Source organism: Homarus americanus, unplaced genomic scaffold, assembly GCF_018991925.1.
Source record: "Homarus americanus isolate GMGI-L3 unplaced genomic scaffold, GMGI_Hamer_2.0 scaffold2539, whole genome shotgun sequence".
Lineage (NCBI taxonomy): Eukaryota > Metazoa > Arthropoda > Malacostraca > Decapoda > Nephropidae > Homarus > Homarus americanus.
This window is the reverse complement of record NW_024725489.1, coordinates 3,960,400-3,984,154: the sequence shown is the minus strand read 5'-3', so window position 1 is coordinate 3,984,154 and position 23,755 is coordinate 3,960,400. Positions and strand designations below refer to the sequence as shown.

The following is a 23,755-nucleotide window of genomic DNA, read 5'->3' as shown; positions in this document are numbered from 1 at the left end:
CACAACGACTACCACCATTAAACAACCATTACCACCATCACACAACCACTATCAACATCACAATCGCTACCATCGCCACAACCACTACCATCATCACAACTACCACTACCACCATCACACTCACAACCACCACTACCACATTCTCTTGCATCATCATAACCAATACGACCACCGCAACCAGTACTACCAACCCACAACCCCATCACACAACCGCTACCATCACCACCACACTACCACTATCATACAACCACGTTAACACCATACTGTCACTACCAAACAAATACCACAATCACAACATAACCAATAACTCACAATCACCACCACACAACCACATTAACACCTGACAGTACAGGAAAATATACAAAGAGTTTATCTAAAATAGTTTTTATTAAGATCTATTATTAAACATGAGAGCGGCATCAAGCGGGCGATAAGGAGGAAGCGACTGGATTTATGTACAAGAGAAACAAGAGTCAGGCGGTAGAGTAGAGGAGGACACGAGTGAGGGGCGTGGTGGTGGCGGCACCTGAGGGAGGCACCGACGCACCACACCAGCAGTGGTCCTGACGCACGATTTTGAGTCGAGAGACAAGAGTTAAACCTTGTTTACCCGGCGGCACGTGACGGAATTTTGCTAAGAGACGTTGTTCTGAAGTCAGGAGTCCGAGCGTCCAGCTAAATATTGAATAAACCTAATAAAGAGCACGGGCTCCCTCTGGCTATGTGACTCATGTTTTAACACACTATAGTCACAAGTGCTATTTACAGATCCATTACGGTCAGTGTTACACTGAAGTGGTTACTTGATGACAATGACTGTGGGGGTCAATATGGGTCATGGATTGTGCAAGGTCATGTGGGGTAATCATGACCAATGACCACGTTTACTGTTCCCTTTAGTTGGACAAGCTGTCTGAGGTCAACACATGACATTAATGGTGGCGGCGGATAGTGTTGTCCCCCCACCACCCAGTGTCACTCTGTGCTAACATTACATCACCTTGGAGGGGCAACACTAATGAAATATTTGTTTTTATTACCAAAAATTATTTTATTGGTCTTCTTTGAATTAAAGGAAACCTGATTTTCTACAGAACAGTTTTTAATGCCAAACTAAATGATAAAATACGAACTTTATATAAAAACAAAGACAAAAGACACTGATGCCTCACTTCTGTAACTCTCCACGCGTCTGTGAGAAAATGTTAGCCCATGAGTTCCCGGCGCCCGGGTGTTAGGCTACTGTATGCCTTTAGTGAGGGCGTGTAAAGGGTTGCCACACACGTTCACGGTCAACAAGGTGTCACACCCACAGCAATAGGTCCCAAGTGGCCAGTATTACTCAGCCCGGGTGTGACTGCAACACCAATATGAAATATCCGATATGAGACAGTTGGTCTGCCTAAATGAAGCATCTTCATAACAGACAGATATTGCGGCCAAGTGCTTACCTCCTGCGTCCAAGGCACCCCCAATTGACCCGATTTTAGTTAGGGAAGTGAAAGCGGTTGTGTGCAGTGGTGCCCCACTGCCTCCTTATGTACAAGGTTTGGTCTTCAGTGTGCTGTGTTGGCACTTCCCCTTACGGGACGTCAGGTCTATGGGACTAACTCTCACTCATCACGGCGGCTGTATCACGCAACACCACACTGAACGTCATTATAGTCTTTCACCATTTTGTGAAGTTTATAAGTTGTCGACCAAGCACAACACAGCCTCACTACACACTACATATACAGTACCATGAATGGCAGCGGCCTCATCATCACTACCACTCTATACTATATAAGTCATTACGTAAACCCTGATCAAAACTGGACCAGAAATACTCAACTTATCATGTACATTATAGATCGGCCATAAGCATTAAATTTTTAATTTGATGGTCAAGGTGTTGGTGGCAACGAAGAAAAAATAATTAAAAAATTACAGCGAACTTCACTTGTCCAGCACGACTACCGGAGGGTGCCAGACCTGTCAAGGTAAACAATGGTGAGAAAGCAGAGACTCAAGTGAAGGCTCAAGAAAAGAATACATGTGTCGTGTGTGTGAGGAGCTGCTCCTTACTGACGCTCCCAGTGTTCAGGAATTTTACCAGTTAAGAGCCAGGATTATTTAATCTCGCCCACTATTAATAGACTGTTCAAGACACCTGAGAAGGTGTACAGGAGATACAGTACAAAGTTTTATCAAAATCCAATGCTTAATAAAATGTCTATAACGTTTAGAATATTAACCACTCAAGGGGCACAGTACTTTATCAAGTATGAATTGATGTCATGATGTAATAAACAATTCAATATCAATTATTCGTTCAAATATATTGTTACAGCGCTAAAACGAAACTGCGGCTACCGTAGCCGCCATAACGGACGTTGGCTTCACGCAAAAATTATGAGTCTTGAAGCACTCACTCCCAAGTCAACGTCAAGGTCACATTATACAAAGACACACAGGCCAGGCCAGGCCAGGCCAGGCCAGGCTGGTCCTACGCCAGTTAATATAATAAGAGTCCCCCCCCCCCCTCATCACACACAAAGCGGCACAGTAGTGAGTGTGTCGGTACGTTACATGTACAGCTCCAAACCATTCTATGAACAAAATGGGTTAGATAATTAAACCACCTGGACACTATTGCGTCCAGTTTCAACTTCATATCCGAGGAACACGCGCTTCGGCGGCACCTTGATCTTTGATCTTCACAAATCAGAAAAAAATGAAGAGAAAGCTTCCACGTCGCAGGACATGTCCACACACATAATACTGTCACACTCCATCATCAAAAATCAAGTTTCAGAGAGCAATAAACCCTGGCCCACCCGCCCGCTACACAGCGAGTACAGTACTGCAGTACAGTACACGATACAGTATTGTACCCGTAACTTATGGTGACGGGGAAAATAGTTCAGGTCACTCACGCTTCTCTATATGGTAAATGTATGAATTAAACCCTTGATAATAACACACAGTATCATTTAAATTGTCACACACACACAACTCCACCCAACGACGTCAGCTAGAGAAGGTACAGAAAAGGGCCTGCAGAATCATGCTCGGCACAGAATACTCCGGCTACACCAACGCTCTCTCCACCCTGGAAATGCCATCCCTCAGTGACCTCCACCACCAAGCACTGGAAAGGTTTGGCAGTGGACTACTGCACCACCCTCGTCATCGCCACCTTCAGCCACCTTCAGCCCCCCACCCAACTGGCGCAGTCCGCCACTACAACAAAATTCAGCCCATAAGAGCCCGCACCGATAGATATAACAACAGCACCATCCCATCTATTGTTAAAATAATAAACAACTCCTGATTTATGTACTGTACAGCCCTGTAAATGTATTCAATGCATATTATATCATTATGTCTAAATCAAATGTAAGTCTGTATATTTTCAGCCACCGGCTGCAACTCTATTAATAAACCGCTTATTATTATTATTATTATATATATATATATATATATATATATATATATATATATATATATATATATATATATATATATATATATATATATTGAATATCACAGGCATAAATTGAGGTGATTTAAACGCTGGCTCAAGGACAAGTATCAAAAAGTGGTTATAAATATAGTACCAGACTGGTAAGAGGTTCTCAGCGGAGTATCACAAGGGTGCCATTCTGTTTCTCATCTGCGTCAACGATAAAGGTGAAAATATATCGAATCAACACATCAAGTTTACGAAAGATACAAAGATTTGCGGTAAATAATAGAAGACATGGCAGAAATGCAAAAAGTTCTCCATGAACTTTTCAAATGGTCACAAGACTAACAAATGTATTACGATACAGCAGAACCTAAGACACTTCATGTGGAGCGTAATAACCTATACAAGAGAAATACCCGGGAACACTATTACCCAGGCAGCGGTAGACCAGGAGGAGGACCTAACGCTGCGGGTTTTTTTTTGTACTTAACAACATGTTGTAGTTCTCTCGTAGGCCACCAGGTACAGGTGTTATATACAGGCCAACAGGCGGGGACCTATAGCACTATACATACGCCACAAATCATGTAGAGGTCAGACCCTGCCGGCACTGAGGACAAGACTGTACGTAAAGTCTCACGTCTCGTTCTATAGTATGCCAGTAGAACTTGTTTGTGATGAGAGAAATAGTGGAAGCTAATCCATGGTGACTCAACACACTCTTGGATTCTAGTGAGTCACCACCACCTTCATGTACCTCTTTTATGACGGACTTAACTTCCTCTGTGTTCCAGACCACCGGGAGCTGGAACAAAAATGTATCCAGTTATATACACCACTGGAAGGCGGGGACCGTGCGTGTCTGTGTATATCACTTCTTAATGGTCATATATACTGAACAATCAATAATATTTTCTCAAATATTTCTTTTGTCAAACAGTGAGTACAGGACTAACACACTGACGAACCTGCTTGACTACTCCGTCCAGACACCTGCGGTTGTAGTACAGCCACCCGTCATGTACAGAGAATGCTGAGGTAGCTGTCCTAAAACTTGCTTTCTCTCCCTTGCTTTGAAGAGTAGCGGGGTATTTCTTTTTCGTCACGTATTCATAAATATCCAAGAAATCATAATGCAGTTTGGTCTGGCCACGGTTCTCGCGCGACTCTTCCTTATGAGTCTCCTTGACTGCAAAAGTAAGTGCGATCAATATACTGTATGAGCTAACATGCGTTAACAACTGTGCACTTTTTTATATACTGAGAGATAACATTAATCTACATGTATGCCATCGACATAATTGTCACCAACAATTACTTTTTCAATATGGTTTACAAGATGTCTATGTTCACCTCAAGGTGAACCTGGCCAGTTATACCACACTGCCCTAAGGCCTTCCCCGCGTAGTGATCCGCTCTAACATTTATCATGTTTCCGCGCTACACTGGGACAACCTTAAGTTCACTGATTATAACTGAGAGTTATGGACAACAGTTGCAGCATTATGTTATCTTCGTCATCCACCTTCAACACAACCTCAGTTCGACAAGTGGCAACAAGACGGAGAACATTATGTCTAACACAAAATAACAATTTCCACTGGCGGCGTTTATTTACTAGAGGGAGTTGATATTTTTATTACTTATAATAATGACTGGAGAGTGGAGATAGAACGAGTAATAATGACCATAGTGGAAATAAAAAGAGTTATAATGACTAAAGAGTGGAAATAACACTGAGAACAGGGAGTGGGAGGCTGAACTTACACGTGACACTGGCTGGCTGTCAGTCAGATAAGCGTTTGTGTTGGCTGTTGACACACGATACCAAAAATACTCATACTTGGTAATCACATTACTTACTGGACCAAGTGGTCATGAGGAATTATGCAGACTGACAATGGAAGTTTACGAATGACACCTTGATACTAGGAAATTAATGTAAAGTGTTTGTGTTTAGGGGAGGCGGCACGCGAGGGAAGGAGTGTCAAGTGTAAGGCTGTTTGGTGTGGAGGCGCTCACGTGAGGCACAAGACTTGGCCTCTCAACACTCCGGGGTTACTCAGCTCCAACAACACTATCACATGTCAATACTGATATATCACATGTCCTCATGAGTGGCACCGGGGTGAGTGTGTTACTCCAGCCCAGGGAAGGACTGGAAGGATGGCAGGGATTGGGCCAGACTTTGAGCCATAGCTTGGATCTGTTCGTGAGTGGGTCCTCCCTCCAAGGGTGCTGGAGGCAGCTGTGCCGCCACCTCTGCTAGGGACGGCCCTTGGCTTCCTGTTGAAGTTATGCCTGCATGGGACTGGCCCTGGCCCTCCATCGCTGCCGCCGCCGCCACACACCTGTGGGTCGGCTGCTAAAGGTTGATACACCTCAACAGTCAATCATCACAGTGATACACCAGACAACCAGCAGTGATGTCTTCTCCCCACAAGCTGCCCCTCAACACTACCATACATTAAACATCTCCCACCACATTAAAGGAACAATGTTAGTAGGTGCGCCAAGAGCTGCCTATAAATACGAAACAAGGTACAATAATATCTTACGGACAACAAAACATCCCTTTACTGCTGTTTTATCATCGTATATTAAAAGGTACCGTAGCTAATTATGGTTTAACTAGTTTCAATCCAAATCTAGTGTATGGTGTGTGTGGGTGAAGTGAAAGACCTTCCCTGACTAACCACTGATGGACTAATGGACTCTAAACCAATCATGACGTCCCTCTGCTGCTCTACCCAACCTATCACAAGCCTTGCACCCTAAAAGTACGGCCTAACTCATTGCAGACAGATGAGTAGAAGTGGCACCAGTGTGATTCTTCGACCTGTCCACCATAACCAGGGCCGTCATTACCTCATTACACAATTAATACAGCCTGACCATTTTTCTTCATTTATCAGGTATTATTCATCTATGCTTCTTACATCTTCCTTCTCCTCTACTCGTTGTTTAGTTTCATGGTGGTGAAGGACTTTCCATTCCCTGATGACGGACGTAAACTCGAGTTCCTTTCAGTCTTGTTTATGTGTCAAGATATTCTTACTTGGCTTAAGATACAACTATACCTGCCGCTTCTCCCTCTCCAATCATTAGCATTCAAAATTATTACTACCACACCCCACCATAGAACCACAACTACCACCATCATACAACCACTACTAAGTACACAACTATCATGATGCAACCACAACTACTACCATCATACAACCACTATCACCATCATGCAACCACTACTACCACCATACAAACACAACTATCACCATCATACAACCACTACTACCACCATCATACAACCACTACTACCACCATCATACAACCACTACTACCACCATACAACCACAACTATCACCATCATACAACCACAACTACCACCATCATACAACCACTACTACCACCATCATACAACCACTACTATCACCATCATACAACCACTACTACCACCATCATACAACCACTACTACCACCATCATACAACCACACAAACTACCATCATCATTCAATGAAGATCACATTCACAAAACCACTACCGCCACGTAATCACTACTACCTCCACACAATCACCAGCACAACCACGACCTCAATCACATAGCCACTACCACCACCTCAACCACCGTCATCACACAACCAATAATATCACCACACAACCACTTCCACCACAATCACCACCACACAACCACATTAACACTTGACAGTACAGGAAAAATATACAAAGAGTTTATCTAAAATAGTTTTTATTAAGATCTATTATTAAACATGAGAGCGGCATCAAGCGGGCGATAAGGAGGAAGCGACTGGATTTATGTACAAGAGAAACAAGAGTCAGGCGGTAGAGTAGAGGAGGACACGAGTGAGGGGCGTGGTGGTGGCGGCACCCGAGGGAGGCACCGACGCACATCATCAAGCTCATTAGAGGGTCACACCTGCGTCATTACCACTACATTATAAAAATAATTATGGCAACATGTATTGGGGATATATATATATATATATATATATATATATATATATATATATATATATATATATATATATATATATATATATATATATGAGAGAGAGAGAGTAAAGTTCACACCATCTATATACAGGTATATAGATGGGGTAAGACGGGTGATGGTGGCCGCACCTCCAGGTCTTCCTACCAACGCTCCTCACTTCATGTCTCCACAAATCACCGAAAGATTTAGGTGAGGTCATGGTGCCCTTGACAACCCAGGTCGTCCACCATAATGAAGGCATAAGTGTAAATGTCAACCAAGTAACCATGTATGAAATATACAATTTTCTACAAGGAACTAATCCCCAGAGGTGTGAGTAAGCTTCAGCTGTAAGTTGACCAGTCGCCTCAGGTATATACCCCCTGTATTTACACTCACTCCCCTGTCATTATTAGACCTGTAATTTCCACTCGTTCATAATTAACTCGACAAAAACAGGATAAACACTGCCTTCTTCTTTAAGAAAAGTTTATCAAGTTTAAAAAGTAATTTCAAGACACAGAACACTGTAGACACAACCACGGTGTAATAAACGCCGCGAGTGTTGTACCATCAACAAGTTTTTCTTGTATTTAACATGTTGCAATTCTCTCGTAGGCCACAAGGTACAGGTGTTATATTTGTTACAGTCAAAGTGTGTAATCAGCCATTTCGTGTTATGACTAGTCAACTTGTGTAATGTAAACAATTTTAATCTAATTTAACCTAACAAAACCAATTGTATGCTATCTTTATCAAGCCTAGCCGACCATAAATTAACTGAACATTACATTAGTTAAGTTAATCGTGGTCAGGCTAGGCCAGGTAGGTTTCATTGGGATACCTAACTTAACCTACCGAAAAATGGTTTTGCCTAACCAAACCAATCTAATGTTAGGTTAGGTTATGTAAGGATAGAATAAAATAGGTTTGGATAGGTTAAAACTAGATAAAGTTAGTTTACATTAAACAAGATGACTAGTCACTTCACGAAATGACTAATTACACACTTTGACTGTGACATATACAGGCCAACAGGCGGGGACCTATAGCACTATACATACGCCACAAATCATGTAGAGGTCAGACCCTGCCGGCACTGACGACAAGACTGTACGTAAAGTCTCACGTCTCGTTCTATAGTATGCCAGTAGAACTTGTTTGTGATGAGAGAAATAGTGGAAGCTAATCCATGGTGACTCAACACACTCTTGGATTCTAGTGAGTCACCACCACCTTCATGTACCTCTTTTATGACGGACTTAACTTCCTCTGTGTTCCAGACCACCGGGAGCTGGAACAAAAATGTATCCAGTTATATACACCACTGGAAGGCGGGGACCGTGCGTGTCTGTGTATATCACTTCTTAATGGTCATATATACTGAACAATCAATAATATTTTCTCAAATATTTCTTTTGTCAAACAGTGAGTACAGGACTAACACACTGACGAACCTGCTTGACTACTCCGTCCAGACACCTGCGGTTGTAGTACAGCCACCCGTCATGTACAGAGAATGCTGAGGTAGCTGTCCTAAAACTTGCTTTCTCTCCCTTGCTTTGAAGAGTAGCGGGGTATTTCTTTTTCGTCACGTATTCATAAATATCCAAGAAATCATAATGCAGTTTGGTCTGGCCACGGTTCTCGCGCGACTCTTCCTTATGAGTCTCCTTGACTGCAAAAGTAAGTGCGATCAATATACTGTATGAGCTAACATGCGTTAACAACTGTGCACTTTTTTATATACTGAGAGATAACATTAATCTACATGTATGCCATCGACATAATTGTCACCAACAATTACTTTTTCAATATGGTTTACAAGATGTCTATGTTCACCTCAAGGTGAACCTGGCCAGTTATACCACACTGCCCTCAGGCCTTCCCCACGTAGTTTCCACACTACACTGTGACAACCTTAAGTTCACTGATTATACCTTAACTATATTCACAAGGATATATTTATCCAATTTTCAGATAAAAGTTAATTGATCACCAGCAATTCTAATTAAGTGTAAGAAGTATCAAGTTACGTCACTCCCTACAAGTAACAACAATTACTCCTTGCCAAGTGCACCAACCCAGTTAATTAACGCCGAGACGTTCAGTAATTCACATGTCTTAAGTGTGACACTCATCCTAAACTGTACTTCACACAGGAGGTAAGAGGTCTTCCTCACCCCACACAGGAGGTAAGAGGTCTTCCTCACCCCACACAGGAGGTAAGAGGTCTCTCTCCCCTCACACAGGAGGTAAGAGGTCTTCCTCACCCCACACAGGAGGTAAGAGGTCTTCCTCACCTCACACAGGAGGTAAGAGGTCTTCCACACCTCACACAGGAGGTAAGAGGTCTTCCTCACCTCACACAGGAGGTAAGAGGTCTTCCTCACCTCACACAGGAGGTAAGAGGTCTTCCACACCTCACACAGGAGGTAAGAGGTCTTCCACACCTCACACAGGAGGTAAGAGGTCTCTCTCCCCTACCACAGGAGGTAAGAGGTCTTCCACACCTCACACAGGAAGTAAGAGGTCTTCCACACCTCACACAGGAAGTAAGAGGTCTTCCACACCTCACACAGGAAGTAAGAGATCTTCCACACCTCACACAGGAGGTAAGGGTCTTCACACCTCACACGGGAGGTAAGAGGTCTTCCACACCTCACACAGGAGGTAAGAGGTCTCTCCCCTACCACAGGAGGTAAGAGGTCTTCCACACCACACAGCAGGGTCTCCCACACAGGAGGTAAGAGGTCTCCACACCACACAGGAGGTAAGAGGTCTTCCACACCTCACACAGGAGGTAAGAGGTCTTCACACCTCACACAGGAGGTAAGAGATCTTCCACACCTCACACAGGAGGTAAGAGGTCTCCTCACCACACAGGGGGTAAGAGATCTTCCACACCACACAGGAGGTAAGAGGGTCTTCCACACTCACACAGGAGGTAAGAGGTCTCTCACCACACAGGAGGTAAGAGGTCTTCCACACCTCACACAGGGGTAAGAGGTCTTCCACACCTCACACAGGGGGTAAGAGGTCTTCCACACCTCACACAGGAGGTAAGAGGTCTTCCACACCACACAGGAGGTAAGAGGTCTTCCACACCTCACACAGGAGTGTAAGAGGTCTTCCACACCTCACACAGGAGGTAGGAGGTCTTCCACACCTCACACAGGGGGTAAGAGGTCTTCCACACCTCACACAGGAGGTAAGAGGTCTTCCTCACCTCACACAGGAGGTAAGAGGTCTTCCACACCTCACACAGGGGGGTAAGAGGTCTTCCACACCTCACACAGGGGGGTAAGAGGTCTTCCACACCTCACACAGGGGGGTAAGAGGTCTTCCACACCTCACACAGGAGGTAAGAGGTCTTCCTCACCCCACACAGGAGGTAAGAGGTCTTCCTCACCTCACACAGGAGGTAAGAGATCTTCCACACCTCACACAGGAGGTAAGAGATCTTCCACACCTCACATGATAAGTTTCTTGAGTGTTATGGACAACAGTTGCAGCATTATGTTATCTTCGTCATCCACCTTCAACACAACCTCAGTTCGACAAGTGGCAACAAGACGGAGAACATTATGTCTAACACAAAATAACAATTTCCACTGGCGGCGTTTATTTACTAGAGGGAGTTGATATTTTTATTACTTATAATAATGACTGGAGAGTGGAGATAGAACGAGTAATAATGACCATAGTGGAAATAAAAAGAGTTATAATGACTAAAGAGTGGAAATAACACTGAGAACAGGGAGTGGGAGGCTGAACTTACACGTGACACTGGCTGGCTGTCAGTCAGATAAGCGTTTGTGTTGGCTGTTGACACACGATACCAAAAATACTCATACTTGGTAATCACATTACTTACTGGACCAAGTGGTCATGAGGAATTATGCAGACTGACAATGGAAGTTTACGAATGACACCTTGATACTAGGAAATTAATGTAAAGTGTTTGTGTTTAGGGGAGGCGGCACGCGAGGGAAGGAGTGTCAAGTGTAAGGCTGTTTGGTGTGGAGGCGCTCACGTGAGGCACAAGACTTGGCCTCTCAACACTCCGGGGTTACTCAGCTCCAACAACACTATCACATGTCAATACTGATATATCACATGTCCTCATGAGTGGCACCGGGGTGAGTGTGTTACTCCAGCCCAGGGAAGGACTGGAAGGATGGCAGGGATTGGGCCAGACTTTGAGCCATAGCTTGGATCTGTTCGTGAGTGGGTCCTCCCTCCAAGGGTGCTGGAGGCAGCTGTGCCGCCACCTCTGCTAGGGACGGCCCTTGACTCCCTGTTGAAGTCATGGTTGGCACTGGCACTGGCCCTCCACCGCCAGACATCTGTGGGTCTACTGTTAGAGGCTGAGGCACGCCCATCGGCTGTTGCTGTCTGTTATCAGCAGGGACTGGGAGAAGGGCGACGGGTGATGGATGGGTGGCGGGGACGGTGCGGGCGTGGTGGTGGTGGGCGGCACGATCACCGCGGTGCACGGTGGAGGTATGGGTGGCCAGGGAGTGCTTGGTGGAGTAGATGCGCCCACACAACTCACAGGGAAATCGTTCAGTCTGGACTGTATGCTTGTCCAGAATGTGCGTCTTGAGGTTATACTTGTTACTGATCACCTTGTTGCAGTACGGACAGACGCACGCCGTGTGTAGCAGTGACCGCCGCCCACCTGAAACAGCAAAACACACACCTTAGAGTGCGGGCGGCGGTCACCAGCAAACCCCATGTTAGTGTGGTCCCCCGCCCGCGTGACACAGGGAACCTGCCCCGACCTCCCACATGTTATTGTGGCGCCCACAACCGTGTACCCACAACCATCACCTGTCAACACGGTACCTCCCACACTGCCACCCATCATCACAACAGTCCATTCCAAATCCCATATCCGGAGCAACAATCAGTGATCAAGTTGTCATCAAGTTCATTTATTGTATTCCAGAGATTAAAATAAGACATTTGGTTAATAATATCGATGATATTACATATCTTTTATTTTAATATAAAATAATCTACATTGGGTTTGGCACTTAGCACAATACTGACCTACACGAAAAACACAAACTTTAGCAAATTATATATTTTTTTTAAATAATTAAGACATCCATCACAAACTAGATGCACCAAGTATTTTTGTGCAATTCCACAAGCTGGTTCTTCTACATGTTTATACACTGTACTGTACTTATAAAAATTCCAGGTATTTTTAAGATAATAGGATAATTTGATTTTAAGGAATTAATTCCTCCTAAAATACTAGGACTATTGCACTGTATTACTGACGAAGACGATGGAGGTGACTGCAGGAACCTTGAAGAACACTGGCGGAGCTCTGGGACCACCACCCCATCACCCTCCGCTCTGCCACCTACAATCTCAATCACTGAGCTACACACACACACACACACACACACACACACACACACACACACACACACAGGTGCCTTATAGCACTAGCAAGAAGGGCGGGTTAGCGAGTACTTCCACTGCACGTGTTCATACACCCCGACAGTTGGTGAAGGACCGCATCCTCACGCACTTGTCTTATCTGGTCATTTGTATAAAAAACTACGACAGGAACATGAAAGAATTAAGGAACTTTCATTTCTTCACATTCTTCTACGATATTCCGCTGTAGTCATTTAGTGTTCTAGCATCACTACTGTCAATGTAGGTTATTTCTTAATGAACAACTACATACCTCACGAGGTCGTGGCTCTTAGTCACGAACAACAATACTTCTGAGATTTTTTAGGTACAAAAAGTGCATGGTGACTGTCAAGGAGTATATCCCTGCTGTATTAACCATCACGACACTGCACCAAGTCACACTTTACGCCGGGTACTGTCGGCAGCGCTGTACAGTACATGTGGCTTTACAAGGTCATAAATGTACAGTTAATAAGTTGTGTATCTTGTGTTGTTACGTAAAACAAGCTCTCCAATTATGACCTCCTCGTGCCTGACATAACAGAACACCCGCCAAGTCCAATCCATTCTTTACATCTTATTCAATTCTTTTCTACCAAGTTGGCATCATGGGAGTGACAGTTTACATAAGTAGAGATGTGTGAGTAGTGTGATGGTGTGTGTTGGGCGGGACACAGGAGGAGAGCGACACTCAGGCGTACCGCTCACCTAGTAGCGTAGTGACGGCTGTTGTTGTTGCTGTTGCTGTTGCTGCTGGTGGAGCTTCTTGTGTGTACCGCTCATGTGTGCCCGCAGTGAGTTAAGGGAGGCATACATGCGGTGACACACAGGGCACTGGAGGCTCTGGCGGGGCCCGTGCATGTCCCGCAGGTGTGTTTTGAGCACATACTTGTTGCACAGCACCTTGCCGCACACCCCACACACCACTTCCTCCCCGGTGGGTGGTCGGGAGCGACCGCCTGGTGGAGTGTAGCCCAGGGCTGTGAGAGACGAGGAGGTGGTGGCGGCGAGGTCGCTGCTATAGCTCACTTGTGGTGAGGCTGCTTCAATGCTGGCCATGGAAGGGGGCCCCGGGGCAGCCAAGGAAGGCCCTCCATAGTCGCCGTGTGCGGAGGATGGTGGGTTGGTGGGCAGCTGACACAACGTAGACCCAGCACCATACTCGCCACTCCCTACTGCCGCCTGCAGGCCTCCGAGCCCTCCGCCTGAAACAGCCGACCATCAGTTGAAAGACGCCGGGGGGGGCAGCACCGTCACACACTACTCGTGCACACTCCCCTCCCTCACCATCCTGCCCAACAACCGAAAAAAGTGACATATCCCCCCAAAAGAAAAATATGTATATAAAATCAAACAAACAAGACCCATTACGAAATAAAGCACCATTAATGCATAATGTCCTTAACATTAACCAGAGGTATAAAAATAAGTATTTGAGTTCAAATGTAATACTGATGAAAATGAAGCATGAGGTAATGTACAAGAAGATGTTCACAGTACACACGTGGACAAGTTCCTCCCTACCAGCTAATGTTACGCCTTACTCCTTCACACACGTTATACTCAACTTATTCAATATCGCGGAATTCTTTCTATAAAAATACGAAACTCAAAACTGCACTCTGCAGGTCTGGAGGATATTAGTGACAATACTAGACGAACAGCGTAAAACACGTACCTAGGCCACAATGTCTACACATACACCTATAACAATCCTTTTGACACTACCATCACAATTCTCTTGTACAAACAAGTAAAAATATTTACGTGTTACCATCAAGCGAGTGATAATTAATATAATTAATGGCGATCATCCAGGTGAGAACGTCACCCACCAATACCAGGACAGGTGAGGGTGTGTTAGTCCCGCCACCCACAGGACTCTGGCGCCAGGGCGAGCAGCAAGACTCACTGACACCACGCACAACCTGAACCTGGCTAAGTTCTGAGGGTCTTCCTGAAGAGGGCGGCGATGGCAGCAGCATCGGACGGGTCACCTTCAACCTGATACACAGCCGGTGGGAGAACGTCCTCCCTCCCCATCACGGGGTGATACTCCTCGGGGTGATACTTTATTTGTTGTTGTGGGTGTGGGTGCTGCTGTAGTTGCTGCTGCTGTTGTTGTTGTTGCTGCTGCTGTTGTTGTTGTTGTTGCTGTTGCTGCTGTTGTTGCTGAGGCAGACCATGGTGCATAGAATTCAAAGAATTTCTTCTGCGGACAACACCAGTGGGGTGGGAGTTGCTACGGTGCACCTGGAGGCTGTTGAGAGAGCTGTACTGACGGTTGCACAGGTCGCATACAAACTTGGCTCCTCGGTTCAAGTGCATGTCTCGTTCGTGCTTCTTGAGGTTGTAGCGATTGCTGCATACCTTGCCGCAAAACCTGCACACATTGGCCTCCTCGCCTTCACCTGCAACACGAAGAAAACAGCTGAGGTGAGGGAGGGCGAGTGTAGCGATCAGCGTGCAGGTGGGAGGCAGGCAGGCAGGACATCAACGGGCTACAACAAGTGGTCACGCCTCACCCTCACTACCTTTACAACGACATAGTTACCCCCACTAACACCACCTCTTCCTTACAGCACACTAAATGATTAGCAACGTCCCCGCCATCACGCCAACCTCACCCTCCACGTAAAAAAAAAAAAAAATATATAGCCTATATATATATATATATATATATATATATATATATATATATATATATATATATATATATATATATATATATATATATATATATATATATATATATATATATATACAAAGAAGTATGTCTGTTTGTCTGTGTGTCCGCACGAGAATCTCGGAAACTACTTTACCGATCTGTAGTGATGATGGACGATGTTATATGTAGTGATGATGGATGATGTCATATGTAGTGATGATGGATGATGTCATATGTAGTGATGATTAGACCATAAAATAATAACTGTTTAATGCTAAAAAAATATACTTTGCTGTACCGTTGTAGTGAAAAACATGGTGGAACTTACATACACCGTTAATGAACTATTGATGGAAGAAGTTTTGGGGACTGAACAGTGAGACAATGTGGAGCCTCCCGGAGGGTGGCGTCCTACGTGGCCTAGCGGATGAGCTGCCCGGAGGGCGGCGTTTCTGCTAGTGTGTATATATATATATATATATATATATATATATATATATATATATATATATATATATATTATTAAAGGCTTAAAAATTTGAAAATTATTTTTTAATAAAATCAATTAGTGGCAAGACCTGCTAGTTGACCCAGTAGTTGTTTGAATGTGGAAGGTTACCGAGCGGTGATTGTTTGTCATCATTCACTTAATTCACAAATGACCTGAGCAATGACTCGAAAATATTGGAGTTAGTAACAAGGGTCAATTATCCCAAGATCCTCTTATAATAATATTCACACCAACTTTGTCACGTTAAGATGGAGTCAGTGCTATGTAATGCGCACAAAAACTACATTAACACAACACATAATACACAAGTTTAACTTTCAGCTGCGCCTTTAATCTTTGGTAAGACACTTCATATTGGTGTTGAGCACCTGAACAGGTGGTGATACTAGTCCGTGAAAAGTTTCCTCAAATTGGCTTCAGTAAGACTCCAGGTCAGGAAAGGATTTCAGACCCACACCCACACACCACACCATCACAAACATACAGTACAGTATTGTACCCTTGTGTCCACAAAACAACAGTAAAGGAACAGCACATGTTGCACTACTTTTTATAATCGTATTAAGTTGAACGAATAATCAAGAGCAGGATATATGAGTTATAAAACCTGGCCCACCTAAAATGGCGGCCACTAATGGGTACATCACCGCCACTCTTACAGACCTGGCCCCGACAAGATAATGTGGTGGTGGAGGATACATACACTGTGTCCTGCTACAGGTAATGTTGTGGTGGAGGATACATACACTGTGTCCTGCTACAGGTAGTGTTGTGGTGGATACATACACTGTGTCCTGCTACAGGTAGTGTTGTGGTGGAGGATACATACACTGTGTCCTGCTACAGGTAGTGTTGTGGTGGATACATACACTGTGTCCTGCTACAGGTAGTGTTGTGGTGGAGGATACATGTACTGTGTCCTGCTACAGGCATACACTGTGTCCTGCTACAGGTAGTGTTGTGGTGGATACATGTACTGTGTCCTGCTACAGGCAGTGTTGTGGTGGATACATACACTGTGTCCTGCTACAGGTAATGTTGTGGTGGATACATACACTGTGTCCTGCTACAGGTAGTGTTGTGGTGGAGGATACATACACTGTGTCCTGCTACAGGTAGTGTTGTGGTGGAGGATACATACACTGTGTCCTGCTGCAGGTAATGTTGTGGTGGATACATACACTGTGTCCTGCTACAGGTAGTGTTGTGGTGGAGGATACATGTACTGTGTCCTGCTACAGGCAGTGTTGTGGTGAAGGATACATACCATGGGTCCTGCTACAGGTAGTGTTGTAACAGGTGAGGTGGTGTGGTGGCGGCAGCACCTCCCCACACACCATACAAACCCACGTCATCAGGTAAACATTCTCACACATCACAAATCTCACATCCAATTACGGTGCCACATGACGGAAACTGAACATCCCAAAGTATAAAATAAATGTATACACAGTCAAGCAGTATAATAAACCTGCAAACACACCAAGAGTAAGGCAGGAGGTGAAGGACGTCACTCATTGAAGCTTTAAGTACCCCCCCCACCACCACCACCACCAACCCCAGCGGAAAAATAAATGGCGTGAATGGCAAGGATTGTTTACACTTTGTGTCCCTCACATACCGGGGCGACTATTATTGTGACTAGACCCGGCGGGGCACACACACTCTAGGTGGACAAGACCCGGCGGTGCACACACACTCTAGGTGGACAAGACCCGGCGGGGCACACACACTCTAGGTGGACAAGACCCGGCGGTGCACACACACTCTAGGGTGGACAAGACCCGGCGGTGCACACACTCTGGGTGGACAAGACCCGGCAGGTCTGGGTGTGCACACTCTAGGTGGACAAGACCCGGCGGTGCACACACACACTCTAGGTGGACAAGACCCGGCGGTGCACACACACTCTAGGTGGACAAGACCCGGCGGTGCACACACACTCTAGGTGGACAAGACCCGGCGGTGCACACACTCTAGGTGGACAATGGTGGACAAGACCCGACACACACTCGGGTGGACAAGACTCGGTGGTGCACACACACTCTGGGTGGACAAGACCCGGCAGGGCACACACACTCTAGGTGGACAAGACCCGGCGGTGCACACACTCTCTGGTGGACAAGACCCGGCGGTGCACACACTCTCTGGGTGGACAAGACTCGGTGGTGCACACACACCCAGGCGGACAAGACACGGCGGGGCACACACACTCTGGTGGACAAGACCCGGCGGTGCACACACTCTAGGTGGACAAGACCCGGCGGTGCACACACACTCTAGGTGGACAAGACCAGGCGGTGCACACACACTCTATGTGGACAAGACCGGCGGTGCACACACTCTCTAGGTGTGACAAGACCCGGCGGTGCACACACTCTCTAGGTGGACAAGTGCTACAGGTAGTGTTGTGGTGGAGGATACATACACTGTGTCCTGCTACAGGTAGTGTTGTGGTGGAGGATACATGTACTGTGTCCTGCTACAGGTAGTGTTGTGGTGGAGGATACATGTACTGTGTCCTGCTACAGGTAGTGTTGTGGTGGAGGATACATGTACTGTGTCCTGCTACAGGCAGTGTTGTGGTGGAGGATACATACACTGTGTCCTGCTACAGGTAGTGTTGTGGTGGAGGATACATACACGGTGTCCTGCTACAGGTAGTGTTGTGGTGGAGGATACATACACTGTGTCCTGCTACAGGTAGTGTTGTGGTGGAGGATACATACACGGTGTCCTGCTACAGGTAGTGTTGTGGTGGAGGATACATACACTGTGTCCTGCTACAGGTAGTGTTGTGGTGGAGGATACATGTACTGTGTCCTGCTACAGGCAGTGTTGTGGTGAAGGATACATACCATGGGTCCTGCTACAGGTAGTGTTGTAACAGGTGAGGTGGTGTGGTGGCGGCAGCACCTCCCCACACACCATACAAACCCACGTCATCAGGTAAACATTCTCACACATCACAAATCTCACATCCAATTACGGTGCCACATGACGGAAACTGAACATCCCAAAGTATAAAATAAATGTATACACAGTCAAGCAGTATAATAAACCTGCAAACACACCAAGAGTAAGGCAGGAGGTGAAGGACGTCACTCATTGAAGCTTTAAGTACCCCCCCCACCACCACCACCACCAACCCCAGCGGAAAAATAAATGGCGTGAATGGCAAGGATTGTTTACACTTTGTGTCCCTCACATACCGGGGCGACTATTATTGTGACTAGACCCGGCGGGGCACACACACTCTAGGTGGACAAGACCCGGCGGTGCACACACACTCTAGGTGGACAAGACCCGGCGGGGCACACACACTCTAGGTGGACAAGACCCGGCGGTGCACACACACTCTAGGTGGACAAGACCCGGCGGGGCACACACACTCTAGGTGGACAAGACACACACTCTAGGGTGGACAAGACCCGGCGGTGCACACACTCTGGGTGGACAAGACCCGGCAGGTCTGGGTGTGCACACTCTAGGTGGACAAGACCCGGCGGTGCACACACACACTCTAGGTGGACAAGACCCGGCGGTGCACACACACTCTAGGTGGACAAGACCCGGCGGTGCACACACACTCTAGGTGGACAAGACCCGGCGGTGCACACACTCTAGGTGGACAATGGTGGACAAGACCCGACACACACTCGGGTGGACAAGACTCGGTGGTGCACACACACTCTGGGTGGACAAGACCCGGCAGGGCACACACACTCTAGGTGGACAAGACCCGGCGGTGCACACACTCTCTGGTGGACAAGACCCGGCGGTGCACACACTCTCTGGGTGGACAAGACTCGGTGGTGCACACACACCCAGGCGGACAAGACACGGCGGGGCACACACACTCTGGTGGACAAGACCCGGCGGTGCACACACTCTAGGTGGACAAGACCCGGCGGTGCACACACACTCTAGGTGGACAAGACCAGGCGGTGCACACACACTCTATGTGGACAAGACCGGCGGTGCACACACTCTCTAGACAAGACTCGGTGGTGCACACACTCTAGATGGGCAAGACCCGGCGGTGCACACACTCTCTAGGTGGACTAGACCCGGCGGTGCACACACACTCTAGATGGACAAGACTCGGTGGTGCACACTCTCTAGATGGACAAGACCCGGTGGTGCACACACTCTCTAGGTGGACAAGACTCGGTGGTGCACACACTCTAGATGGACAAGACTCGGTGGTGCACACACTCTAGATGGGCAAGACTCGGTGGTGCACACACACTCTAGATAGACAAGACTCGGTGGTGCACACACTCTAGATGGGCAAGACTCGGTGGTGCACACACTCTAGATGGGCAAGACTCGGTGGTGCACACACACTCTAGATAGACAAGACTCGGTGGTGCACACACTCTAGATGGGCAAGACTCGGTGGTGCACACACACTCTAGATAGACAAGACTCGGTGGTGCACACACTCTAGATTCTATTCCACACGATTGAAACTTACACCACAATCATTCTCTCCCAGCCTTCCTACTACCTTATAAACCGACCTTCTAACACAACGTACATTTCTACCTGCCGAGTAACACACACACACACACCCGTCAATCATTTCCCTCTTAAAAAAATCGGTTATTTTGCCAGTTTTTCACTCCCCTGACACCCCAAGCTGCCATTTCTTTTAACCATATTAAACACTGTAACTCATTTTTAATCACACAACGTACTCGTACATTTGATATCTTCTTTAGGTCACAAACGTCTTCCTTCTACTTATGACCACAAACACTTATTCATGCATACATAACCCTGTACATACACACATACTGTCAACACAATCCACTGTCATGGTATAAATGAATGTGAAACAAGTACATACAGGTGAGTCGTTAAATCCCCCACCGTGCAGCATCAAATATTTAGGAGCCGTAACTCTGGATAATGATGACGGATATTACTGATTACTGAACTCGTTTGGGATGTTATGATGAACCTACATACCTTACAACATATTTACTTACTTTCACTTCATATTTGTTCTTGGTTACGGTGTTAACATAGACGGACGGCCGCCAGTCTTACACCACGGCCTGTGCTCACCATGGAGGTATAATAGGCCCTATTATACCTCCATGGTGGTCACCCCTCCTCACCACTAATAAGCCTCCCTATATGAGTCATTATAGACATCTGTTTCTTTCGTCGTGTTGCTAGAATATAAGTTTTATATAGAGGATAACAAGAAAATTACTAATTCTACCTTAGCCAATTAGGTTAACTCTTGCATTGTATCGCCCAGCAGACAGAGAAGTTTGTCTCATTAACCTCCAATGGGTAATTCACCTCCAGCTTACTGTACACCTCGCGGTGTCTTCAACACACTGGTCATTCTCCTCCTCTCTGCCAAGGTGATGACCTAGAAACATGGTCTGCGTCAACACGTTGCCACCTAACAACAAACTTACTTAAATCCTTTCGTTTTCATTTTTAGTAATTTTGTTCAATCCTTCTCTTTACCTTTAACACAATACCTCTCATGACATGTATGTATCATTACCATGTGTATGTATCACAACATTCCTTTTTTAAGTATACAGTATGGTCATTACGTCCGTGGTCAGCTCCACTTCCTTATGAGGGTAAATAGAGAAGATGGGAGTGAGGAACGAGGACAAAACAGGACTGAGGGACAACGCCCTGTTGGGCCCCTCACCAACCGAGGCACCTGAACAGATTAACATGTGATATGGTGCATCTTTTACTACCGGGACCTCACATTTACTAATTTGGAACATAGTCTGCGAGGAAACACAATTTTCTATGGAGTATACATAAATACAAACATAAATGCACTGTACTTATTTCGTATGAAATTACAGTTGGTGTAAGTAGCGAGGCACAGTTACAGGGGTACTGCCAGAGGAGACCATCTGTTAAGCCCACTGAACTACACACATAATTAACTCGACAATGTCTTCACCCGAGTAGTAACAACAGCTCCTCCTTCTCTTCCACAACACACCAGCTAACATGGGATAGTGTTTCGTGAAACCTATTTCCGCACAGTATATAACCAGTGTTTCAGTCGAGATCTGTATAAAAAACAAAGACAATTTCTATCATTTATGTAACTCAGACGTATAAGACACTTCTCTAGCAGGAGGGAACACAGGTAGACTTTATATTAGAGGTCGGCACACATTACCCTCTAAACTTGTCTGACGCTAAGTACAGTTTCATGCAAGAAACTGGAGGGTCGAGTGTGATAATGCTAACGTGAATGAACTGGACGAGTTAAGTGCACACACCGAACTAATTTGTAGCGTTTTTTTATAACCCAGGAGGTAAAGGTTCAACTGTGTAAGCAAGTATGTGTGAATTGTCGACTTGTTGTAGTTGCACTTTCCAGTCACTTATGCCCTTTATGTTGCGCCACTATTACCGTCCTTCCTGTCTGTCAGATACCTTCAGTTCTCACAACATTCCCGATTGGAAAGTTTCATGTCGTCATACTTTAATATACAGACCCAGTGACGCTTTAACCGCTTCCATTATCGCCTAGTACTGTACCTTCGCCCCATGTTTGTATTATAAGACATTAAATAACTAGGTGGTCCCTCGAGCCTTGAACTCATATACCGCACAGTATATTTCCTTATACTGTATACCATAACATAAGATCCAATGGCAAGCGAATTTCAATGTTGGTAAAATTGTTTATTATAGAAATGTCTCATAAGAACATACGTGTAATAGTTTTGAGGGTGAAAGGGCGTGGTGCAGGAGGCTGTGTACTCCTACCACGGTGAAATACTGTTACATATAAGTAGTAGTAGTAGTAGTAGTAGGTGTGGCTATTGGGGGAGGCTGGAGGCCACGATTAAAAAAGTAGTAGTAGTAGTAGTAGTAGTAGTAGTAGTAGTAAGCGACCGCCTGAGTCAGATGAAACATAGTACCATCAATGTGGCGCAATAGGCTGGTGGGGTTGGCCTGTCATACAATACATTGTCTTGCCTGGAAACAATTACCAGATCACGCCACTCACTGCTGGAACCTTCGTCAAACAGATGAACACATAAACATCATCTGTGATCTTAACCTTTGATTTGACCCAATAATCAATAGGGACTTTCTAAACCCATAACCCATCTTAAGTTAAGGGCGAGAACTATAACTCAAGGGCCCACTCGGGAGTAAAACATGGGTCACAACAAGTCAGCACAAGAAGACATAATTATCCTCCTGTACACTCACTCGTCTCCACCAAGGGTTGTCAAATTCTGCTGAAAGCTGGCGAGTGAGTTGATTTTGTAAATTATCTTTACTGGCAACTTTCCATGACAAACACACTCACCGGTCGTACATATCCCCACCTCTCTGGGCCAAGGGATAAAAATCATAAAGTTATAGACTGAATCACCTATAATTACTACAACGTTGAATGTATTGTATTAGAAAAAGAATCGTTAATTATACTATGCTGTACTGTACTGTATTGAAATGGCATTTTTTTTTAAATAGCAAGATATGTCTCCGTAGCCTCGTGTTAGCAGGAAGTGGGATGGTTGACGAGTCACTGGTAAGACCACTACTACAGGATCAGTTGACAACAACAGTGAAGGATAGCGGCGGGTAGCCACACAGTACCCCCCCCCACACACAGCTACCTAATATATACAGGTCATTATCACCCGCTCAATCAACTACACACG

At 45.6% G+C, this 23,755-nt stretch overlaps 1 long non-coding RNA gene across 1 annotated transcript; it reads right to left on the bottom strand.

Annotated features, from left to right (window-relative positions):
• Positions 1–368: 368 nt before the first annotated feature.
• On the bottom strand, positions 369–7,439 carry LOC121865016. Its single transcript, XR_006088707.1, has 2 exons — positions 7,342–7,439; positions 369–526 (listed from the first exon to the last, which is right to left on the bottom strand). It is a non-coding gene; the product is annotated as an uncharacterized LOC121865016 (long non-coding RNA).
• Positions 7,440–23,755: the final 16,316 nt, after the last annotated feature.